This window comes from Primulina eburnea, chromosome 10, assembly GCF_022965805.1.
Source record: "Primulina eburnea isolate SZY01 chromosome 10, ASM2296580v1, whole genome shotgun sequence".
NCBI classification, from domain to species: domain Eukaryota; kingdom Viridiplantae; phylum Streptophyta; class Magnoliopsida; order Lamiales; family Gesneriaceae; genus Primulina; species Primulina eburnea.
Genome location: NC_133110.1, coordinates 10,163,233 through 10,171,098, shown reverse-complemented (window position 1 = coordinate 10,171,098; position 7,866 = coordinate 10,163,233).

Here is a 7,866-nt window from a genome sequence, read left to right as displayed (position 1 = left end):
ATAAATGCGGTCATATTAAAAAATTGGAAGAGAAAAGAAACTAAAGTTCACTTGAGTTGTTTAAATTTATACTATACTTTTAATAATTTTTTTAATTGCCATGAATTATCCCTGATTTTAACCATTAAAATTATATTTTTTAAAAAAGGTCTAAAAATTTACCAGTATTATAAGCTTCTTCAGATGTTAAATTAAATAAATCAAGGACACATCTCATGTAAAAACTAGCCATGATAGTTTAAATTTGAAATGGCAAGTATTCTCTTTCTTTTTTTGAAATTAAATAGCGATGGCGGTAATAAAACAAGAACTTGGGTTAGATAAATAAACAAATAATTAATTCAAATGAAAAAGAATGATTGTTTTTGTTTTATATATTACATGTCCTATTATCTTTAGTGGTTGTGTGGTTGGGGGCCATAGAACAGTGTGGCCCCCACACTCTTTGAGATTTGTGCATAAAACTTGATGGGAATTTGTATTCTTTGCTATATAATCGTAATTAGAAGTTGTAAAACAAATACAAATAATATAATATTAAAAATATATGATGTAGGGGTTCAATACTTGGAAGTTTTGGATTATGTGGATTTGGGACAATTAAATGAAATCCCTACAAAGTTAAATTATTTTTCAGATAAAAACTTATGTGAGATGGTCTCACGGGTCGTATTTGTAATACGGATATCTTATTTGGATCATCCATGAAAATATTATTTTTTATTCTAAGAATATTACTTTTTATTGTGAATATTATAGGGTTGATATGTCTCATAGATTAGGATCTGTGAGACGGTCTCACATGAGACTCACTCTTATTTTAATTGGATTTAGATTTCAATTTTTTTTTAACATATGCAGCATATTCACAAAACTTTAATTTCTTTTTCAAATTTTATAAAATATAATTTTATCCAAAAATACACATATACTTTGTTATATATTTCGATAAATTTATTAAAAATCAACTACCAATATTTTTATATTAAAAATATATATAAAATATTTCTTCCTTTTAAGAACTCCTTTATTTTTAATACCAAAGCCTAATTTATCAAACTTTGGGTTTTCTTTAAAAAAAAACTTGTTTTAATGAACTTTAATTTTTCTTCCTTAAAATAATATTTTTTCTGTATATTTATGAATTATATCTTTTAATAAACAATATACGTGAATTTACATAAATGTTATTATTAAACATTAACGTGTTTTAAAATGGAGTAGGTCTCATGTGAGACCGTCTCACGGATCTCAATCTGTGAGACGGGTCAACCCTACCCATATTCACAATAAAAAGTAATACTCTTAACATAAAAAGTAATATTTTTTCATGGATTATCTAAATAAAGATCCGTCTCACAAAATACGACCCGTGAGACCGTTTCACACAAGTATTTGCCTTTAAAATGAGAGTATTATTCTTACTCAAAAAACTTTTTATCGCACTCGTTTTTATTATTTATTAACTTGACTTACAAATTTGATCTTACTTAATTAATCCTCATTTTTCTTAGATTAAAGACTAAAGAGCCCTCTTAGAATCATACTAGTTATCGATTCCATTGACTTTCATACTCTATTTCAACGATTGCAATCATAAAATTTTCCAAATTTAACATTTTTTTCTCTCCCTTTTTATATACATTCTCTTTATTTATCTTTTATTCCTTTAGCATTGAAAAAAATAGTATAACCAAAGATTTAAAATTTCTCGTTTATTGCAATTTTTTAAGTAGTATCTTGTAAGACGATATCATTGATCTTTTTCGTGAGACATGTCAATTTGATTTATACTTAGAAAAGTAATAATTAACATAAAAATTAATGTTTTTTATGATTCATATCAAATTGGACGTCTATCTGACAAAAAATTTACATGTGAAAACGTCTCACATGAGTTTTGTGCTATATTTATATAAAAATATATTTAATATATATAATAAATTTTATATAATTTATTGTATAAAAATAAAAAAATAAAATAAATTCAAATGAGAAAGGTTTGCTTCAATCAAATATTTCACATAAAACAAACTTTAAAATAAAAGCTCAATCTCAATGACACTAAATTTGAATTGAAGTTTGAATGAAAATTATAGCTCAAGAATGTAGGAGTATCTTTTGGCTCTCCAAATTTTTGATTTAGTTATTACTCATGATTGTTGGAGTGCATCTTAGCTTTCCATATTCTTGAGTTAAGTAGAGACTTTTGGCTCTTTATATTTTTGAGTTAATTGCAAGATTAATTGAGTTAATTAATCTTTCATGACTTTTGATGTTGATTTTTGATCTTATAAATAGTGTTCATTTCTACAATCCATAGATATTTTTTTACACACACTCAAGATTTCACGCAAGCATTAACTTACATTTCATATTGCTAGTTTTCATTTGGCCTCTGTTAAGTTTTGATGATAAAATGACGGTACGATTTGAGTTCATCGGAGTAGCGAATTTGTGTTTAATTTTAATGCTGATTCAACTTTTTCATCCTGGGAAACAGACGTTTGTAAGTGTTGATCATCAAGCACCTCATGGAGGGACAAATATATGTTAAGGAAAATTTACTTGTTACATGCCTCAGTTTGTTTGTTTCATTATTTCATTACAAATTATTTTGATAGTTTATATATATGTTGCTAGTTGGAATACTATTCTATTTTACATTACAACAAATTTGCTTGTTAGTCTCTTGTTCCCCTGTGTTTGTTGCAATAGGTTTTGACATACAAACTATTTTTAGAGAGTCGTGTTTCTCAATTCAAGGAGAAACTTGTTTAACTTATTATCGATTTACTTTGATTTATTTGATACTCGGCATATTGTGCATAATTTTGTTGAATATGCTTTGATCATATTATAAAGTTTGTTTTACGAACAATCACATTTATTTCCTGTATTTTGTATTCGTTTCTTGATAGAATCCCAACACTAGATTTATTTGGAAAATATAATTTCTTAAGATGACAAATAATGTAAATAACAATTAGTAAATGCATTTACATTATAGTAAAAGTTACATTTTTGGTCTTTCAATTTGCAAATTTTTTCAATTTCCGTCCCGTTAATAATGAATTTGCATTTTTAGTCATTTAACTTAAATTTATTTTTCATTTTTTTGTTCCTGTTACAGTGAGTTTTATTTTTAGTTTGGTAACATATATTTTTTTTGGTCATATTTGACAAGAGTTCATCGTGTTTGTCGGTAAAAATGTAAGGCCCGAGAAATTAACCCGGTTAATTTGAAAAGATTTGGAAATGATTATTATAATCATAGATGATAATTGATGTGATTATAAACGAAACGGATCGGATCGGGAAAGCCAAAAGATGATTTGATATGATGTGCAAGGAGAAGCCTCGCACATATGCGCAACGGGTATCGGCGCACATGCGCGAAGGAGGCAGAGCACTTGGCGCATATGCGCGAACTGAACGGCGCACATGCGCGGGAAGTCCAGAATGATCGGCGCATATGCGCGACGTAAATGGCGCACGTGCGCGGATTGGGCAGAATGATCGGTGCATATGCGCGACTTAAATGCGCGAGTTGGCAAAATGCTGGTGTGAGCTACCGGCGCATATGCGCGACATTGATGGCGCATATGCGCGCAACGTGCAGAACATGCACTACGCCACTTGCCTTGCATGCACGAGATGTATATATATATACATACAAACGATTGATTCTTCAGAAAGAAGGAAAAGAAAGGAACGAGGGAAAGCTTTGAGGAATTCATAAGCTTTCGATTTTAGAATTTGATTACGAGGAATCCGTCCGTCAGAATTTGAATCCGACTTCAGTACCGAGTTCCTATCGACGCAGACTACACAAGGACGTAAGTTTTGTTAAGTTTAGACTTGATTTAAAATTATGATGTTGCTAGAATCGAATATGATTCAGATATGGCATTTCTGCTACCGTAGACATTGTAGAATTGAAGTCAGATTAAAGAACAGACTGTTTCTGTATTTGTTATGATTTGTGAAAGATATTAACTGAGATTCTATATCATAATTGTATTAGTATTCAGATTATGAGTTATATTGACACAGATTATGAGTTCCAGTATTATATTTGTGATGTTCAGAACTGACGGGGTTGTTCAGATTGTATTGTTATGCCGTCAAAACGTCAGTTGATTTAGATTGATCAGATTCAGATATGATTTCGATTTTATTGTGTTATCGATGACATGAATTGAATTGTGTCTTGTTCAGATATTGATCAGATTATGTACTGAGTTGAGTATTGATCAGAACAGATTGTGTATTGAGTTATTCACTGATACAGGGTATTCGATATTGTCATTTCAGATTCGATATGGACAGATTCGAGTACAGGTCATCGTTTTCGTCAGATCGGGACGAAAAAGGTATAATTCATGTGATATTCTGGAAGACACAACTCAAATAGATCTCATTTGAGTTTCCCAATAAAATCACATACTAGAATTATTGTTGTTTATTTTATTATATGATTATGATGTGTTTATAAATGTTATATTCATATCCTTTGAAATGAGTATGCTTTGTTTATAGATTAATATTCATTGCATATAAGATAGGAAAGTCTTGACAGAACAGTCAGACTTCTAGACGTTTGGTGGTATCACAGCGTAGGGGAAGATCAGTCTCCTATTGTAGATGTGGATATAGATCAGACCGAAGTCTAGGAATAAGACGTACCGTCACCCCGATTGGAGAGTAGGTGATAGATCGTCTTATTCACAACGGGAACCCTAGAGTTGTAGTTGAGTCGAGTCTAGACATGATTTGGCTAGAACTGCATGTGTTTATAGATATGGTTTCATAGACTATGAAACCCATGTTTATTGCTTTCAGTTATGACAACATGTTTATATGATTTGATTAAACTGCATGTTTATCTGAATTGAGTTGCATGCTTATTTTGATTTGATTTTATAGATTATGAAATCTATTACTTTTGAATATGTTCATGATAGCATGTTTTATGATTTAGATTGTTTCTATACATGCTTACCATGTTTTATACTGGGATTTATTCTCACCGGAGTATCTAGCTGTTGTCTTGTTTTGTATGTGTGCATGACAACAGGTGGGGCAAGATCGGGGTCGAGAAGATGATGAGAGAAGATGAGTTTAGCGTGGTGATTCCGGACTTGGATATAGATAGGTTTTATTACTTGAACTTTAGTAGTCGAACCTTAGATTAATTAAGAGACTATTGTACATTATTGTATTTTTGTACTGAAACGTAGTTTTATGCAGATATGTATATTACGTAGATGCCATTACCTTCCGCACTTGTATTTTAAAAAGAAAAATTTTTAGACCCTATTTTATCTGAATTGATAATTATATCCCAAAGATAATTAAGAAAAGATCAGCGTCCGGGTCCCCACAACAGGTGGTATCAGAGCGATAGATCCTTTAGATTGAGATAATCAGAGTTGATAGATCCTTTAGACTGAGATAGAAGAGAATGAGCGGGGTAGATTGAGTCTTCTTTCCTTGCATGTGATTGCTAGCATGAGATTTATTTCAATGTTGAATTACATTATGGGTGCTAGCATGATTTACTGTTTTCCCTATTACATGTTGTTTGTATCTGAGTTGATTACAGCATGTAATTGTTAAGCCTGAATCAGAACTGAGTCTCGATCAGAGGTATATGATCAGAGGAGGGCTGAGACAGATTGTATAGACTGTGTACTAACCGGTTTGATATTCAGATATACCGCCTCGGAGAATTCCAGAAAAGGGCAGTACTTCAGCTGAACAGGTAGATGCATCAGAAACTCGGATGGAAGTAAAGTTGGCAGAACTTAAGTTATTATAGCCGCCAATTCTGAGTGGCACCGAGACATCTGAAGATTGTCAGAACTGGGTTGATGACATAGAAATACTATTTGACCTACTGGATTTCACAGATGAACAGAGAGTTAAATTGGTATTTCATCAGCTACGAGAGGCTGCCAGAAATTGGTGGATTACAATCAAAGGAGTATTAGCACAACGTGGTACTGTGATCACTTGGGAAGTCTTGAAGACTGAATTTTATCAAAGATTTTTCTCAGTTTTATACCGAGAGGACAAAAGAACAGAATTTGAGAATTTGAGTCAAGGACAGTTGAATATTGATGAATATATTGCTAGATTCTCTACTCTAATGCGTTTTGCTTCTCATTTAGCTGAAAATGATGAAGCTGTAGTGAATCAGTTCATCAGAGGGTTGAATTCGGAGGTGGTTGCATTTATGAATCTGCAGCGACCTTACCACTTCGCTGACATCCTGAGTAGAGCAAAGAGAGCTGAGGCGAGTCTGATTAGACAGCTTGGGAGGTTGTGTGTGAAACAACCCCAGACACAACAATCCCCTCTTCGATATGAGCGCGGCAGTACGAGTGGGAAGCAAGATCTGCTGAAAACTCGTAAGAAGCCATTCAAGAAGTTGGGAAGTGGTTCCTCTAGTTCAAGTGGTTCCAGCCCAAGCCATAATGATGTCTATTGTAGGACTTGCGGAGGGAGACATTCTTCAGAACAATTCCAATGAGTGCTTGGTAGATTTATCTGTAAATAGCTGCGGCATTTTGCTAAAGTTTGTCCCCAGAGATGGTCCCGAAGATCTTAGGGAACAGCGTGTAATTGAGAAACAGACCCAGAATCCACAACAGGTACTATTCTTTATGATTATATTGCATATGTATTGATATATACTAATGCATTCCCTACGATTATCATAGACTGAATTGCATTGATATATGATGTATCTGTGGGGTTTGTTTGTACTGTGGTATTGATTCTTATTTGTTGGGAAAGAAAGAGTAATATCAGAAATTTTTGTAGAATCTGGTATACTACAGTAAGATGAGAATAAGATTGAGTTAGATTATAATGTACTTGTGTATTCTGATTCGACCGCACTATTGATGTTAATATGCTAAACAAGTACAGAACTATTATAGATTTCAGTTAGAAAAGTATAAGATTCAGACCAGATATGGCTGATGAGTAGAGATTTCACGATAAGGATTCTAGATTTCGAATTCCTTTGGTATCTGTATTGTATATGACTCGATTAATACAGAAAAGAGCAGATTGCATCCTTATGTATTCAGTAGATCCACTGAAATCGAGTTTAGTATTGACAGATTGGTCAGTATTATACAAGTTGGCTGATGTTTGCCTAGATAAGATTTCAGAATTGTGTTGTATCAGAAAGATATATTTCAGAATTGAACTCAGAATAGATACGGATGGTTACTCTAAAATTCAGTACAGAATAATATTGAGTGTACAGAATGATACAGAATGAATTAAAAGAATTGAAAAATCAGTAGAAGAGTACCGACCAGGAGTACATCTGATTTAGTGATACTCTTGGGCATGTTCAGTATCTTCAGGGATGTTCTGATGATTTTATGCTCATTGTCTCTATGAAATTTGATATAATTGCAGCATCTGATTGATGGAATAGAATATCTGAAGATTGTATTGAATATTCTGAGAACTGTGATGATTGTATACAGAAATTGTTCAGATAAGAATCTTTTTTGAAACAGATTGTATTCAGAATATGCGATATCTGAAGTTAGTAAACAGACTGATTTTGTTACAGTTGAGATTGTAATCAGTAACCGATAAATACCGATATCAGAAAGACCTGAAATTTCAGAAATGTCAGAGATATATTTTGTCTGATTTGGCAGATTATTTTATTCGACTGTTACTTTATATTTGTTGAGTATTGTTATTATTTCAAATCAGTATTGGAGACATCTTATATTGTTTTGGAGAGCATATTGTATTTGCAGATGAGATATACCAGTTGATCAGAATGACATGAAGATATTTATCAGAAATCCTTGTTTTATGAGTTCA